Source organism: Lissotriton vulgaris, chromosome 2_1 (assembly GCF_964263255.1).
Source record: "Lissotriton vulgaris chromosome 2_1, aLisVul1.2, whole genome shotgun sequence".
In the NCBI taxonomy this organism is placed as follows: Eukaryota; Metazoa; Chordata; class Amphibia; order Caudata; family Salamandridae; genus Lissotriton; species Lissotriton vulgaris.
In genome coordinates, this window is record NC_141687.1 from 496557765 (window position 1) to 496576220 (window position 18456).

Here is an 18456-nt window from a genome sequence, read left to right on the forward strand (position 1 = left end):
ACAGTACTTAGGGCAAAATTGACTCCCTCCATTACGTATGGCCACATGGCCTATCCAGGTGCACTTGAGAAAGTGGTTAACGCCGCCCAGGCGAAAGTGTATAGGATGGTGCTACAGGCGCCCAGACATGCAAGGAATAACAGGCTAAGGCTAGAGATAGGCCTCAAATGACCAGAGTTGGCATTACTAGGGGACCTGATAAAATACTACATCAGAGTACTGAAAGCGCCTGAAAACCCCCTAAAGAACTTCTTAAAAACTATATTTGGTGAAGTGGGCTCCCCTTGGCACTCTAAGGTGGCACTAGGCATTGACTTATTGAAAATCGAGGGTAAGAGTTTGCTCCTTCACGAAATTCTGTACTCTGCCTGGGCCCAAGTCATAAAGCGCCAAGTCCAGACCATCTCGTTTGAGCTTGATCTCTTATCACTATGGCACAATCCATTAACTACGGCCCTGGATAAGACCTATATTCCTGGCAAACCCCAACCATACCTGCAAGACTCACTAACAATCCAGGCGAGAAAGAAAATCTTGTATCTGCGCCTCTTGGCCGTCATGATCACGGACTTCAACCCAAAATGGGCGCGAATGGACGGTGCCATTGCTTGCCGATTATGCAACAACCGCAGAGAGTCTTGGTTACATCTGCTGTGTTGCTGTACAAAGTTGGTCAGCGACCGTCATCGTTTGCTGCGCCCGGCCTTACGGAATCTAGACCACAGAACATGCAAAGAGGCCTCGGATTGGTGCCTCTCAGAAACTTCAACCTGTTTATTAGCCAGGGTCTGCAAGTTCACCCATCAAATCAAAATGGCACTAGACCTCCATCAAAAGGCCAAAGATCTCAAGGGTCTGGACACTGAGCAAGGGGCGCATTCTGGAGCTTTAATGTTATCAGCTTACAGTTAACTTGGGGAGTTCCCGCGTTGTAACAGATCTATTGGACAGAACTATTGGTCCCAGAAATTAAATAAGGGTTGGACAAGGGGCCTATAAAGAACTCATCCACAGTGCAGTGTAGTGTGAATGTACATGCCGAACTTCCACACTTTCCCTAGACTTTTGAAGGAGTGAAGCTAAGGATACTAGCTATGTGAAAGTCTATATTAGTTATTAATTAGTTAAGTGAGTATTTGTATGGGATAGTGAATGTGTGTGTGGTTGGGTGGGAGGTGTGTGACTGTCCAAAGAAGTGTAAATAGTTGATTTTGTAGGTATATGAGGTTAAGACTGTATGTGGAAACAAGTGTTTGGGTGAGTTAATCTCTTCATGGGTGTATTGGTGAGTAAATATATTTCTCAATGATACATGTCCAACAAACTAGAAATATAAAAGGCAGTTATGTGACAGTTGTTGTGTATAAAGAAGTATACATACGACTCAGTGATTGTATGAGTGACTGTATCGAAAACTGTATACTTGTAATAGTGCCATTGTCATCACTCTGGAAGAGGACTGCCCCAAAGCCTACTTCATAGGTATCAGTTTTCAGGATGAAAGTCTTCTCAAAGTTGGGAGAGTGCAACGGATTTGTGGTGATCACTTGCTTTAACTGGTGAAAGGCCTCCAGGACTTTGGCAGTCTGTTGCTTAAACTAAAGGTTAGTATTTTTTAAGGAGGGCCATTAAGGGGCTTGCTATGTTTGAATACTGAGGTATGAATCTGTGATAATAACTCAGGAGTCATGGCAAGGCTCTTACTTCTCTTTGTTTTGATGAAAGAGAGTTGCAGTGGTAGCTCAAACATTTTCAAGTTTGGTTCAATTAACCAATTCGCCAGCACATAACCCAGGTATTTTGCCTTGCTATAGACAACCCTTGTCTTTTTAGGTCTTGCCTAGCATTGCAGCATGCATGCACTGATCGCTATGCAAGGCTTATTGTAGTAGGGTAGGTTTTTGAAGTGGAGTGGAAGCCCCGCCCCTTTTTTTCATTGGCTTGCGTCATCGTTCATGCTAAACGCTGGCTTTTCATTGTAAAGGGGGATTCTTAGTCCCTCCTTGTTACCGCCCTGTCTCCTTCTAAGACGGCCCATCTGGACTGGATGTTTTGCTTGCAGTGTTACACAGTCTCTTTCATTAGTCATGAGTGGATGCACTATATTTTTTCACAATGCCGACAGCTTTTTTAAAACGCGCCTCAGTCGAGCGCTTTTACCATGTCCTTGGACTCCAGGCGGGGCAGCGTCCTCTTGTTGCCACATTTGTTTCAGTTGCTCTATTTGACCGTGTTTTTTTTACTTATCTGCCTCGCCCCCCACATGTGTTGGGGTTTTTTCCCTCCGCACCCCCCTCCAAGATCGCTGTCCTTACGCGGTCACTTATTGGATAACTCCTTGCGCTTAATGGTAATTACCCTTAGCAATACACGTATGCAACGCCCACATGAACATGTGCAGTTCCGGCTATGTTTAAGAAAGGCTGTAAGCGCCAGAATCCCAACACCGCCCATGCACATTATTTGTTTACATGCAGTGCTTAGAAAAGGCACATATGCGATATGCAGCGCTGTGTGAAAAGCACATACTTCAATAAGCAAGCCAGCAGAGTCCATGTGTAAACAAACTTAAGGATGTAGTAAATGCATCCGTATTTTTGTCGAAAAACGACCTGCATGTGGAAGAGGCGAATGTGTCCATGAGCCCAGTCAGTTTTGTGGTCTCCGGTACAGGACAGCCTGTGGGTGGGGCAGTTAGTCACCGTCCTTACTTCTGCTGCAGGATCTTGTGCCAAACAACCCAACGTGGGATAATTTTTACTGGAGTCATCTAAAATGAAGCAAAAACTATCCGTTTGCAACTCTGCTGGAAATGTTTTTGGGATGTTTTAAGGGAAGCGATTTACAAGAGGGAACAAGAGCATGTCCCATATTTTGCTTAAAATCGCTTCGACAGTTGTACGATTCAATAGCTGAGAAAAATAAATTGATTTTGATTCGGGAGGAGTGAATGAAAAACATCAGAATTGTAATTGCCACTCCGATAGGTTTTGGTCTTCCACCCCTCATTCTTTTAACGTCTACATCTAATCGCAGTGCTCCAAAGTAACTGAATGGCTCCGCGTAGGGCTTTACAAAAACTTTTAATAACTGACCCCCACATGCATCAAACTCCCGTTTTACGTTTCCAAATTTGCGATTTTTACCGAATCGCAAATATGGATTCGCAAAACATGCATCGTAGAAAGTGCAAAATATTTCTGATTCGGTAAAAATCGCAATTTTTACCGAATCGCAAATATTATGCGAATTCAAAATTGCGAATTTGCTATTCCCATTGATTCCTATGGGCCAAAAGGCCCATAGGAATCAATGGAAATTGCGAATTCGCAATTTTGAATTCGCAAATGTTGATGCATTCCATGGGTGCGGGGGGGGTCCAAAGGACCCCCCTCTGCACCCCTGAAATGTATTTTTAAATGGATGTTTCACACACACATGTCCTAAGGACATGTGTGTCTGTAACATGACATTGTTTAAAATGTAAATTAGAACATTTTAAACATTTTTCGCAATTTACCTCGAGGTTCAACCTCGTGGTAATTTGCACTTCCAATCTTTGTATTCGCAATTAGTTTCAGAATGATACATTGCATTTAAGGAATCGCAAATTTGCGATTCCTTAAATGCAATCGCATTCTGGAAAGTCGCAAAATTAGCTATTTTCATCACAAAAAAATGATGCATCTGAAAAAGCATTTTTGGAATCGCAAACGGCCGATTTGAAGGAATCGCACCGTTTGCGACTTCAAAAATGCTTGATGCATGTGGGGGTGAGCTTCCACCGAAACGAGACGAGCACTTCGGCTCCCGAATACCCACAAAGCCCCGAAAGCTGTTCTGCAATAGGATGTTATTACAAATATTTTTTTGTCTATACCACTGTTAACTTTTCCCATTATGGGAAGTGTCTAATCTATATTTTATGTTCTTAAAAATCTACAGATGTCCGAAGCCAGTTTTACTAAAAACAGTGACTCAGTTGAACCTTTAGCTGCTTGCTTGCTTCACTTGTTTTTTTCTAGTAAATCTCATATTTGATCCAGCTTCATCCATAATCCCTAATCATTAAAATACTGAAAATCTTGCATTATTACCTCTCATTGGTGTAGTATGTGGGGTTTATAGTCGTATGAACATCGGTCACTCTTTTAATGCCACCACTTCACAGGTTTTAAAATAATTTATTTAAATAGCGCTTCACACCGCGCATGTGCTGCATCAAAGCATTATGTTCCTATTTTCCTATTAGCGCTGCGAGGCCACACCACTGGCAGAATGTACGCTATATAAGCATGTTTATTAGAAAAATACCGACTATAATAATACTTGGAATTGACCTCTTTTGTTGTTCCCTGGCATCAGTAGTCTATCTGATCCCACGGGGGAGAAGGGGTAGGCAGGAGAGGGGCGGGAACAGAACTTTTTTTAATGGGGTTGGATACTTATGCATGCCTGGAGGCCCACTAAACAAGCCTTTACGCAAGTTTAAGCTATTGACAACGTAAATGACAATGCCTTTTTTTTATGTTTTAAAAATGAAAACAAAAATGAAAGGCATTGTTACTTGCAATGTCAATAGCTCAAACTCGCATAAGACCTATTGCATTGCATTGCTTGTTATCATTAATGAGCAGGTTAGCTTTTTCTGGGTCTCCTAAAATGGCTTGTAGGTGGACTAGATGTTCTTTCCATGTTTTGTTGAATATGACAATATCATCTAGGTAACCCTAGGAGTACTCTTAGTGAGGTTTTAGAAGAAGATTAATTAATCTCAGGAAGGTTGCTGGGGCCCAATACATCGCAAAGGGTAGAACAGTGAACTGGTACAGTTTATAGGGGGTGGAAAAGGCTGCTTACTCTCTATCTTCTAGTTTGAGAGGGACCTGCCAATAACCTTTGATAGGGTCAATTGTGGTTATAAACCAAACTTCTCCATGTCTTTTGATCAATTCATCAATGCAGGTAGTGAATATCCATTAAACTCAGAGATGTTATTCACTGCTCTGAAGTTGATACAGAAGTGTACGCTTTCGTGTTGGTTGAGAACTAGCACAATAGATGAACACCAGTTACTCGTCAATGGCTCAATGATTCTTATCTGTAGCATTTCGTCTGTCTCAGCTTGTATGGCCAGGATTCTCTAGAATCTCTGTAGGTTTGGTAAGATCTTAGTGTTTTGGGACTCGGAAAGATCATCACTTACCGGAAGTTTGTCTAAGAAGCTGTGGGGAAGGTGTATTGGAACATTGGCATAGATTCCGTTTGGCATTGGACCTAACCATTATGTTAACAAATTGATGTGTTACATCTTTTGTTTATTTTGAAATATCTCCTGCTTCCAAGTGACTTCCTAATTCTTTGGATGATTTTAAAGGGTCCCTACCACTCATTTTCTTTTTGGAGTCTGGAAGGAGGACTAGCGCCCAATCCCCAATTTGATATCCCCTCCACCTTCTCCCCTGATCATATAAGTGTTTTAATTGTCTTTTAGTGTTCTCTAGGTGATTATGGGGCAAGCTCTGTAGATTTCCTACTCAGTTTCACAGTTAACAGGTATATTCCAAGAGACTACCCGCTTCTTCCTCGTCATCCTTTTCCCGGGCCTCTTTTCTAATCTCAAGCAAGGAAGAGTTTCAGCCTAAAAATCAATTTAAAGGAGGAGAAACACATGCTAATAGGAACTTGTCTCCTAAGCACAAATATTGCCAAGGGTAAGAACTGGTCCCAAGTCCTTCCTGACCCTTCCAGAATCTTCCTCAAAGTAAGTTTAAGGGCGCTATTGTGCTTCTTCACTAAACATCGATTTGGGGATGGTATACTGAGGTCCTAATGTGCTTCATATCTAACTGTTTACAAATTACCTTCATTACTTCAGGGAACTTTCATCGGTTCTTCTCTGGGTTTTTCATTTTGGTGAAACCTAGCAATATGTCCCCACTTTTTAATTTAAAGAACAAAGGGCCAGATGCAAATGTGTTGCGACTGCAATTGCGGTCACACAACATTCCTACATACCGATGCGATGTGGTATTAGGAAGGGACGTCCTAAACATTCACCTTCCTAATACCGAATCACAAGCCCATTTTACAATTCAGTAACAGGTTAACTAATTGCGAAATTGGGTTTGCTTCATGGGAAAAGCAATTTTTGCGTTTGCAAATGTGAAGATTCTGAGAATCTTCCCGTTTGCGAACACAAAAATGCTTGATACATCTGCCCCAAGGTCTTTAGTGTTGTCATGAGCTCTTCTCACCTTTCGGAATTGAATCTGATGAAAAATGCTCTTATTTAAAGGGTCACCCCAAACAATTTGCCTTTTACAGCCTATTTTTGATGGTCTTAGGACTCTGATCACTTTACCACTGTGAACCAGTGCTAAAGTGCATATTCTACTCCGCTAAACATGGTGACATTGGTGTATACTTGATTGGCACATTTAGTTTACCTGCCAGTCCCTTGTAAAGAGGTGTACCATATATTCAGTGCATGGAAACTAAATGCTACTAGTGGGCCTGTAGCACTGATTGTATCACCCACATAAGTAGCCTCCCAAACATGTCTCAGGCCTGCCATTGCAGAGCCTGTGTGTCCAGTTTACTGCCACTTTGACTTGGTATTTGAAACTACTTTTCAAGCCTCGGTGTCCCCTTTTACTACATATAAGTCACCCCTAAGGTAGGCACTTGAAACTCCTAAGAAACCATCTCCTGGGTAAAGAATATGGATCGGAGAACATAGTTCACTTCCATCGGTTCTTCTCTGAGTTTTTTAATTTGGCAAAACCTAGCCTCAAGGGCAGGGTGCCATGTAAGTAAAAGGTAGGGCATGTGTGTTTAGTCCTCGCATATCCTGGTAGTCAGAAACACCCACATTCATGTATCACTACTTTGAGGCCACCTCTCGCATAGGCTAGCATTGGGAATTCCTTAATGCACTTTTAAGCTGTTATTCTGGATCAGAGAGGAGTAGATTTTTCATGTTTCCTATCTTCAGAATGGTAATGTTAAATCCTATTTACTGGTGAAGATAGATTAAACATTACTGTTTTAGAAATGCCACTATAGGAAAGTGGACATTTATCTGCACTTCTATATGTGCTTGACAGCTTTTCTCCAATACACGGCTGCGGTGGGTGACACTGACAGCTACACTTTGTACATTCCCTCCAGACAGCCACAACACAAGAATGATAGGTGTGTCTGAGTACCTGATTTAAAGTAAACAACCGCAAAGGTGCACCTCAAGGTTCTTCAAACAGTAGTATTATAGATATAATAAGTCGTGAAAAGATGATGTTTTTTCTTATTTTTCAAAGTTCTTTATTTTCAATCTTTAACACCATACAGCTGACGCGTTTCGTCCCAAAGGGACTTCTTCAGGGCTGTAATACAAACATATTTACAGAAAGAATTTGTTAAAAACAAAAATTTACATCACATATATTTACTCAGCGCTTGGCCGAGACAGATATGCTGCACAGACATCGTTAAAAAATAGGCCTACATCTGAGAGCCTACCTCTACAGACAAGGACAAAAGCAGGCCTATTATCACATATACTAAAAACATTACTAAGCAGACAGCAAGCAAATGATGACAAATGATAGGGCTTCATAAGTCACCCGGTAAACTAAGGTCAACAATCAAAGTCTTAATGTAAATCATTTGAGCTGGATCTATTGGAAAACAGTGAATGTGAAACAGTAGAGGCTCCCGGGGGAGTGCCTAAATCTCACAGCTGAGTCTTCCTCAGTTGTATATGGTACAACATATTGGAGAAGAAGGTGAAAAGAGGAAAGAAAGAAACAAACATGAGACAACAGTAAAGGGCAAGTCGTAGTTTATTGAGGATGGATACCTTTTATATTGGAAGATGATGCTTCCAAGTAAATCTTCAAAGGAAACTTCCGTGCGGCTCCTTTCCCAGTGTCAATATGTCTTAAAATGACGCAAGACCTGGACTAAGTCTTCTAATCCGACTCTGTAGAACTCCAAATTTAGAAAGAAAGGGGAAAAGAAAAAATATATTTATAAGACGGAGAAAATAAGTGGAGAAAGGCTAAAGGGCAAACTTATATTTATAGTAAGATTGGTAAGACGTAATTGACAGCACCTGTACTTGAAGCGCGAACTTCAGGAAACAGGAAACTAACGCTGACATTAAGGTTCAATGGTAATGCAACGGCCATCTTATAGTGTGTTATATAACCCGGGATCTAATGACAAGTAGGTCATAGCATTTCTATAGAAAGTCTCTTGTGTGTCCCCATAAATCCAAAGGGGGGAAGGATACAACAACCCCGATATACAGTTGTAAGATGGTATAAACCGTGAATTATAATGTAAGTTATTAGTGCGCCTATCAATATAGCCTTAGTGGTTAGAAATCGTAACGATCTAACCAAAGTAAGAAAAACCCCATCCGGTGCTCTGGTCTGTCTCCAGGGTACTGTGACAAACCTCTGCTCAAACTTAGGACTGATTCCATGCGTTGTGGAAACCATTGCATGGCTCTCATGTAAATAAATAGAACAAACAAAAAGACAGACGAGGAAGCGCAAAGTCAATGGTTAGGACCCCGCCCCGTTTACTGCTCGCATGTGGTCGGTGAGACAGCATGATTCCCGCAAATGTTTTCTTTAAGGTGTAGACAGTACTTAAGATGCAGATTAAAACGCTCGCACAGGATTTTGTGAAGATTATATATTTAGATGTACTGTTAACAAACCTGTCCCCAGAAATGAGTAAGTAAAGCATGTAAGTTTAAAAGAGAGCAAGGATTCAAGGACAAGAATTAGAATAGGAAAAAGATAAATGGGAACATGAAGGAAAACCTGGTATTACAATCTTAGTCGGTGTGAACAATCTCATCAATCATTAAAAGCTGTGAACCAATAGTAATCAATTCCAGTATTCCCTTGGTGATCTCTAGGCTCATGCAAAAAGAGAAGGTCCATATTGTGCAGTGGCTTAAGGTCACATTGTTTATATGAGGCTCTGCCTGAGGGCATGACATTAAAAGTAATGTACACACTGCAAAGAGAGGAACGTATGTACTGTTAGAAAAACAGGTAGAAATTATAAACAGCATTTCTGTTAGTATTACAACGCCTGTTTATTAAGATGTCCCTAATGGTAATTAAAATGAGAATGCCTATCAATTGATGTGTACTTATGATTGTCTGAGACAGAGGGACAGAGAAGGCTATTCTAGGAAAAAATGCAGTTCGTCCTCTGTGTTATGGCCAAGTTCAATGCAGCGTAGTCTGCATATCCAGCCCGCCTCTCGTTATCTCAGTGCAAGTTCCCTATTGCCTCCTCTCGGATGAACAGGCTCGTGGTCAATACCAATGAACCACATATTGTCCGTGTCTTTGTGGAATTCACGCATGTGGAAAGTCATGGGGTATCTCAGATCCCCATTGCGTCTTGCACGCACATGTTCCTGAATTCGAATCTTAAGTGCTCTTTTTGTGCTGCCTACATAGATTTTGTTGCAATCACACCCCAAGATGTATATGGCATACTAGGTGTTGCAATTAATCAAGTGATCTATTTTGTAAGTTTTTTTGGTATTAAAACAGAACTCTTTGGTTCTGTTTCTCCCCAGTTTACACATGATGCAGTCATTGGAGGTGTAAAAACCTCTTGTCGAAGGCGTGAGCCAGGTTGTCTGTCTACAGGATTCAATGTAGCTCGGGCACAGAATGTTACGAAGGTTTTTACCCCTTCTGTAACATATTTTGGGAGTCTTGGCCACTGAGTCCTGTAGGCTCGGTATTTCTGCAATGAGGTGCCAATGTTTTCTCAAAGTGTTGTAAATTTTACTGCTTTGGTCAGAGAACTGTGTGCTGAAAGCCAGTGGTCTGTTGCTGTTTGTTTTTGGCCGTGTGGATGCTAAGGTGCTTTGTCTTGTTGTTTGCATCACTTTTTGATTGGCCTTCCTAAGGGTGTTTTTGGGATATCCCCTGTCTTGGAAGCGTTTTTCAGTTTCCTTGATATTTAGAAGGAAAGTATCCTCTGTGCTGCAGTTGCGGCGCATACAGATCATTTCCCAGTACGGGATATTCTCAATTACATGTCGGGGATGAGCACTGTCATAATGTAATATGCTGTTACAAGCAGGACGCCCTCCTCGCTGACGTTTTCCGAAACCGGGACCTTATCACAGGTGCGGCACTTTTCCTTCGTTATTTGGCTCTGGTCACTACCTGACCCTTAGCTGCTACGCTACGTTAGCGTGAAACATACCTTGGACTACTTAAACTTTTGACTACTTATACCTGGCTGCAGCTTTAATACGAGAAATCTTGTTGAAGACGTCATGGTCCTTTCGTATTTATTTGCTACGTTTCCTAACTTGGGGCTATAAATAGCACTTGCAATATAATCAATTCTACCGCACCGATTTGGACTATTTGAGTTCATCTCAACTAGGTCTGACATTTCCCTAGCTAAGGAGACCACACTTGGTCAAACTAAATACGTCGTCCACCCCGGTTCGCTTATTGTGCTGATTTACGAGTGCCGCCCCTTGAGAATACTAGCTTGCCCTGACGAAGTTCCTAAAGGCAACAAATGGGAACGAAACGCGTTGGCTGTGCCTTTGCTTCATGAATACTTTTGAATGAAGAAGAAGACATTCACAAATTACTTTCTCTATTGACTTCATTTGAGTGCACCTTCCATTTTTGTTTCTTTATGCTGTTACAGGCAGTCGGTTTGCGAAGTGTACAGCTGTGAATTTTATTATTCTCCACAAAGAACGTCACGTCCAGAAAATCAATGGTATGTTGGTTATATGCCATTGTGAAACGGACATTGAAAGGGTTATCATTGAGAAACTCAAAGTATTCCACCAGGTCTGGGGTAGGCCCATCCCAGATCATGATCTCATCATCGATGTACCTACCCTAGAATATTATGTTATTCATCCATTTGGCCGCATGACATCCCCAGGCGTGCTCCCGCTCAAACCAGCCCATAAAGAGGCCGGCGTAAGCGGGAGCAAACCTGGAACCCATCCTAGTTCCCTTCGTCTGGTGGTACCATCTGGAGTTGTGTAAAAATACGTTTTTTGACAGGATGATTTCCATCATTTCAAGTAGGATGCCATTATGTAATAGATGGTCTGCTGTCCTTTTATCCAAAAATGTCTCTAGTGCCCTTATACCAAAATCCTTTTTATGCAAGTGTAAAGGCCAACGACATAAAGGGTGACAAAATTGAGAGTGTCTAACCAGGTAAAGCCAACCAGTTTTCTAAGAATATCCTTGGTATCTCTCAAGTATGCTGGGAGATTTTGTACCATGGGTTGAATGAATGTGTCCACATACTCTGAGAGTTTTTCTGTGGGTGAATTAACCCCCAAAATGATCGGGCAGCCTGGTGGGAAGGGGCCCCCCTTGTGGATTTTTGGTAATATGTAAATGCAAGGAAAAGATGGAGCCGTTACCGTTAGGTACCAACATTCTTCTTCACTGAGTAAGCCCGTCTCTTGCCATTCCACCAACCTCATGTTGATATGAGAGGTGAGGGCCTCTATTGGATTATTCTTGAGTCTAGTATAATGGGTGGTGTCTGATAACTGGGGATCAATTTTGCCCATATAGTCTTCCCTGTTCATAATTACCACGTTTCCACCCTTGTCCGCCTCGCGGATGACAATGGTGGAATCCGAGTGTAGATTTTTTAGGGCTTCAGATTCTTTACGTGTCAGATTACATTTGTGGGGACTGGGGCGTGTAGGGTTCTCCAAAATTTGGTAGAAGCCCTGGGTGACCTTTTCACGAAAGATGTCAATGTTTGGGTGTGTACCTGTTGGGATAAATCTGGATCTAGGTTTGAGTCCACTTTCAATTGTAACATTTTCAACAATATTGAGTTCACTTCTAACTTTTTCAATATCAACAGATGTATCAAGTTCCACAGTCATCATTGCTTGAATGGTGTTTATTTCATTAACAGTATAATCTGTAACACAATTGACATTGTTCAAAGAGTCATGATGAGTGGGATTTTGTGAAAAATGATCTTTAAGTTTTAACAATCTAGTAAAGTTCAATAAATCCACAAATAGATCCACATCCCCTCCTGCTTGGTTTGGGCAAAAACCTAGTCCCTTGCTGAGAACTGAGATTTTATCTTTTTTTTATTTTTTTTATATATTTTTATTTTAAACTTAAAAAAAAGCACACATTAAAAGAAAAACAAATTTTCCTCTTACATTTGTTCACCTCACAATATACAAGGGAATCCTAAATCAAAACAAGATAAACTCAAGGGAAGGAAGCCAATACATCAACATATCAACATAAACATATCATATTGTAACATTTTGAAAAGCAATTCATAAATCGTCAACAAATCCTATCATCCTATTCCTGTTCTCCACTTCTCCAAGGGTCCCCAAATTTTGATACCTCGAATCCTCCCCTCCCTACCTTTTCTCGCATATATATGTTTCTCTAGATTACGTATAGCAATAAGATTTGATAACCATGTTTGTATGGATGGGGGACTCTTATCTAACCACACTCTAGCTAACATTAATCTAAAAACAGCAGCTGCCATAAACAAAAACATTGTGTCACCCGAATCCATTTGGGCATTTCCCTCATCGACCCCCAACATAATTAAGCTTACTGTAAAGGTTATCTGTATCCTTAGTGAATTAACTAAAAAGTGTTCAATATCCTTAATTAATGTATGTAACTGGGGGCATGTAGCAAACATGTGGACAATATCTGCCTCAGTGGAGTTACATCTAGGACAAGTAATACCCTCTGTACCCCCCCACTTTGCAATCCTAGCTGGAGTATAATACAACGAGAATAAAGTTTTGTAATGTTGGGATTGCAAGGGGGCAGAGCAGAGCATGGACCTACCTAATTCCAGGGATTCATTAAAAGATTCCGGAGTAGCCTCTATTCTCTCCCCCCATTTAACCCTATGCTTATCCAGGTCATCTGGTCTATTTTTTGCCAAAGCAGCATATATTGACCTAATAGAATGTTCCTCACCCGTGGTTATCCCTTCCATCAAATTCATTAGGTTGGAAACCCAACGGCCCCCCTTGCTTGTTTCTTAAAAAACTCCTAATCTGAAGGTATTTAAAAAAATCTCTTCTATTTATGTTATATATATTCACCAAATCCTCAAATTGTACCATAGCCTCTGAGTTTATTAAATCCCCGATTTGATGTATCCCTTTATCTTCCCAGCCCGCCATTACAGAATCAGCAAAAATTTCTTCAGGGAAGGATTTATTTTTATGGACTTTGGTGTATCTATTAAATCTGCCCATGCCTGTCTTCTTCAAAAAGGAGCTCCAGATTTTAAGTGCCGCCCTAAGGGTTTTATAAGTCTGTCTTCTAAGATAACCCAAATCTGTAAAATACAGGAAACAGTTCTCCGCATTTTGTCCTAATACCGCTGTGTAAGCTTCAATTGACATATTAATAGACTTTGATGTCCCTCCACCTCCACCTATTAGTCCCTGCATATACTGGAGAGCAGCAGCCAAATAATACAATCTAAAATCTGGTGCACCCCAACCCCCTCTATCCCTTGGCAAAGTGATGAATTTATAAGCCCTGCGAGTTTTTCCTTGGGCCCAGATAAATCTGTTAACTACACTCTCCAACATATTGAACCATTTATTCTCAAAAATTAAAGGTATAGACCTAAATAAATACAAAAATGTGGGCAAGACCATCATTTTCAACACATTCGTGCAACCAACCAGAGAAAGGTGCAAGTTATTTATCCTTTCCAAATCACTTTTTACCTTCGCTATCAATGGCTCGATATTGCGCTCGACTACCTCCTCCAAATTTCCAGAAATATCGATCCCTAAATATATTGCACTGTTGACCACCCTGTTATCCCGACTAGTTGCAAACCTATTCATGATTATTTGGGTTTTTGTTTTGTTTAGGCTGTATCCTGAGACCAGCCCAAAGCCCTGCGCCTCTGCTTCTACTCCCACCATAGCTATATCTGGGTTGGGAGTCAATATAGCAACGTCATCCGCATAGGCGAGAGTTTTCACAGTACAGCCATTTAATGGCATAGACTGAATCTCAGGATTTCCCTCTAGTTTGTGGAGTAGTGGCTCTATGTATAGGGCGAAAAGCAATGGAGAAGACGGACAACCCTGTCTAGTCCCTCTTTGTATATGTACTAGATCTGAGTGCCCTCCATTTACTCTTATTTTAGCGACCGGGTTTCTGTATAGGGCTTGTATGGCCTGTATGTATCCTGGCCCAATACCACACCACTTCATAACTTCCCATAGATATTCCCAGGCGACCCTATCAAATGCCTTCTTGGCGTCTAAGAAGAGAGCTGAAATAGGGTCGCCTGCGACCTCTGCCGCATCAAACATAGTAATAACTGTCCTAGTATGCTGTGTAGTACCCTTCCCGGGTATAAAGCCATGTTGTGATGGGCTCACCAAGTGTTCTATACAGCCTGCTAGTCTTTTTGCCAACATCTTTGAATATACCTTAACATCTGAATTCATCAGTGTGATTGGCCTGTAAGATCCAGGGAGAGCTAAGGGCTTCCCTTTTTTAGCGATGACAATTATATCCGCCCCTCCCCATGAATCCGGTGCCTGCCCTCCTTGTTGTACATACAGCATAACCTCAAACATATAAATCAGTAAACAATCCCTAAATACTTTATAAAACTCAACCGGGATTTGATCAGGTCCAGATGCCTTTCCTGATGGTAAACTACTTAATGCATCGGTAAATTCCTCCAGGCCTAGAGTAGATTCTAACATTTCTCCTTCTTCTTCTGAGAGAGATGATGGGACTATATCTTTAAGATAATTACTAATTTCCACTATTCCCCCTATGCCTTCCCGTGCATACAGTTTTTCATAAAATGTTCTAAAAACATCTCTTATCCTGTCCGGGTCTGTAACAGTGACACCCAGTGGATCCAATATCTCATTTATCTCAGCAGCTGCCCTCTGTTGTCTAACTTTAACTGCTAGGATATGTCCCACTTTCTCACTGCACTCATAGGCCTCTTCTTTTTTAGCCATATACTTTTCAGCAAGCTTTCTGGAAAAGCTTTCTACAGCTTCTGCTTTCAATACTACCAAGTTTAGTAATATGTGTTCCAAACTAGATTTAGATTCTAGGGCAGCCGCTAACTTCCCTTCCTCTATATTCAACTTCTGCCGGATAGCTTCAATCTTTAACCTCTCTTTCTTGTGTCTTGTCACTACATAACACAGTGTTTCACCTCTCACACCCGCTTTGAAGCAATCCCAAGTTTGTCCTATAGAGGCAGTGCCATGATTGATCTCCCAAAAGACCCTGATCCATCCCTCCATATGCTTCCTATATTCAGCATCCTGAAGGAGGCTCCTCTCAAAAGTCCATGTTGATCTCTTATACTCCGCTTGTGGAACCTTCACTGTTAATATTAATGGGCTATGATCGGAAATAATCCTTGGTTGTTTTTCAATCAATGTCTCCATAACCAAAGACCTTGAGACTAAGAAATAGTCTAATCTTACCAGCACCTGATGTGGTGCTGAATAAAAAGTGCTACTATCTAACAGTGGATGTTGCATCACCCATGGATCTACCAGAAGATTATTATAAACCATGTTGGAAATAGCCCTGTTTACCTTTCTCTTTCTACCACTGTACACCACGCCTGTATTCATAAATGAACTTGTAGGGTCATGTAGATTGAAATCACCACAACATATGACAGGTTCGGGCCACTGTGCTAATTCTGTGTCTATAAATTGCCATATCTCCGGATCATCCTCAGTGGAACCATATACGGTAACTAATGTTAACCAGAGACCTTTAAAACATAATTCCACTCTGACCCATCTCCCCCATTGGTCCTCTTTCTTTCTTTTAACTATCACCTCTCTTCTTCTTCCCAAAATTGCAACTCCTCTTGTCCTAGATCCTTGCCTACTAGCTGCGAGAACATCAAAACCCAATTGATCCATTAAATATATCTGCTTTTCCTCTATATGCGTTTCTTGTAAACATACTAAGTCCACTTGTAGAGTTGTAATATAGGCTGCTACATTCGCCCTCTTCCTTGGATCGTTTAAGCCACATACATTTATAGAGACTAACTTATATGACATTGTATATTGTATAAACAAGCCATTCTTTGTATCCCAGCTATTCCGGTCTCTTTCCTCCCTTCTCTACTCAAAAATATAAATAACAAACTATAAGTGCAATCAACGTGTGCTAAAAGAAAAATCCAGACTAAACAGTTCCACTGGTTTTTTGACCCCCACCCCTTCCCCCCCCACCCCTTGCCTCCCTCCCCCCCTCCCTACAGGCAAATAGGTCAGCAATGACCTATGTGTGGCCGCTTCCTGGTTGTGTTAGTCGCACCCCTCTCCCACCTCCTTCATGTCTCCCTTATTTTACCGCATAAACCTTTTCTCAAAAACCCTTGGTATTAATTCTCCAAGACCTCAATAAGGCCCTTAATTCTTCTCCCTTCCCAACTCCTGAATAAGCTCTTGTGCTTTCACTTCTGACATAAACATCTTGACTTTGCCTTTTGTGATCACTTTAAGCCTAGCTGGGAATAGCAAGTATGCCTCTGATCCTAAGGCCTGGAACTGTGGAATCATTTTCCTGAGCCTCCACCTCTTCTCAACTGTCACATGGCAAAAATCTGGTCTCGTAAAGAAGGTAACCCCCTCCACAGTTCTTTTACTGTCTGGTCTGGCTTTCTGAATAAGTTCCTCCCGAAGCAGGAAATTCCCAACATACACTAGTATTGCTCTGGGGAGTGTTGCTTTAAAGCCCCCTTCGGCTCTGTGTGGTTTACGCTGGACAAAGGGGAACCTGTGCGCCCTCTGGATCTCTACCTCCCACTGCCACTGGGATTCAGGAAAAGCGTCCTTTAGAAGTTTAACCACGAACCCCCTAGGGTCCTGCCCTTCAAGCCCTTCTGCCACCCCCAAAATGCGAACATTGTTGCGCCTTTGGCGATTTTCGAAGTCTTCCATCTTCCAAAGAAAATCATCTGCCTTCTTTTCCTGTTGCGTTTTAAATTCACTAAAGCTGCGGAACTCATCCTCCATCTTGCCTGTTCTTTCCTCCACCTCAGCAACTCTCCTCACCAGACCTTCATATAGTTTGTTCGTTTTCCGGAGCGTTGATTGAATTTTTTTAAAGTCTTGTCTTGTTTTACGACTTGTAGATCTCGCCTCAGATTGTATTTGTTTCAGCATATTGAATACCATTCCTAGTGCAGCCTCTTGTCTTGGACCTGACTCTTGCTCTTCCTGATATGTCTGTGACGTTGCCGAGTAGTCCCAATCCAATTTCCTCTCTGCACCTCTTGTGGGCGATCTTTCGTGCCTACAGTGCCTTAACTGCCTCCTTTTTTGTGTAGAGTCTTTGCCTATATCCGTTCCTGAGGAAGTAGAGACTGACCATGAGTCCTCTTCATCTTCGTCCTCCTCCTTTTCCGCCTCCTCTTCCTCCTCTTCTTCAGTTATCTCCCCCTCTTGTTGGACAGAGTTAGAATCCTCATTAACTGAAAAGAAGTGTTCCCCCTCCAATGAACATACATCCTCCTTCTCCCTAGGAATTCCGACATTAACTTTTTCAGCCACCTAGTTTACAGAGCTCCCCCATGAGGGGTTAGGAGTTTTAGCCAACAATTCTGCTTCCACTTGCATAATTGCCTGTAACATATCAGCATTTTCTTGCCCCCTTGGCTCCCCCTTACCGTTATCTTCGTCCATGAAAGTCCCATCTGCGAGCACTACCACCTGCGGAGTTTTCTCAGCGCTTTGCACTGTCATCTGTCCCGCATTCTCATCAGCTTTCTCCTCTGTGCCCCTTTCGGCGTTCTGATCACGGTTTACTGAGAGCGGTTGCTTGGCAACAGCCGACTCGGCGTCTGTCACGTTTCCAGCTCCCGTCGATGTTGCTGCCGCTGCGTCCTCGAGGACGCTCCGTTGACTGTCTCCACGATCCGATTCTGGGTTCCCGGGGGCTCCTGCTGCTGATCCCGTCTCCAAGTTGACTGGTCGAGTAAACGACTCCGGTAAGGTGGGCTGTCTCAGGGGGGTACCTTTATTCTTGACGATCGCTGGCTTTTCAAACACTTTAATGCGCCCTTTCACTGTAGCGCTCTCTTCACCATCCAGAGGTTTTCCCTTTAGATCCAGTTTCTTTTTTGAAGGAGGCGCCACTACTTTCCTTATAGCGCCAGGATTTTTCACTGATAGCTGAGTCTTCATCGCCACGGGTGTCTCTGGTCCGACAGGGGCTGACTTACTGCTTTCAGTCCCTTCTTTGGATTTCGTCTTGTCAGATTTCGCGGATCTTGGTGGCATTATTAAGCGCAGTGAGTCTCTGAACTCCTTAACCCCAAGTACTGTTATGTTTCCAACTTGCCTCAGCAGTCTGCCTGCAAGACCTCTCAAGC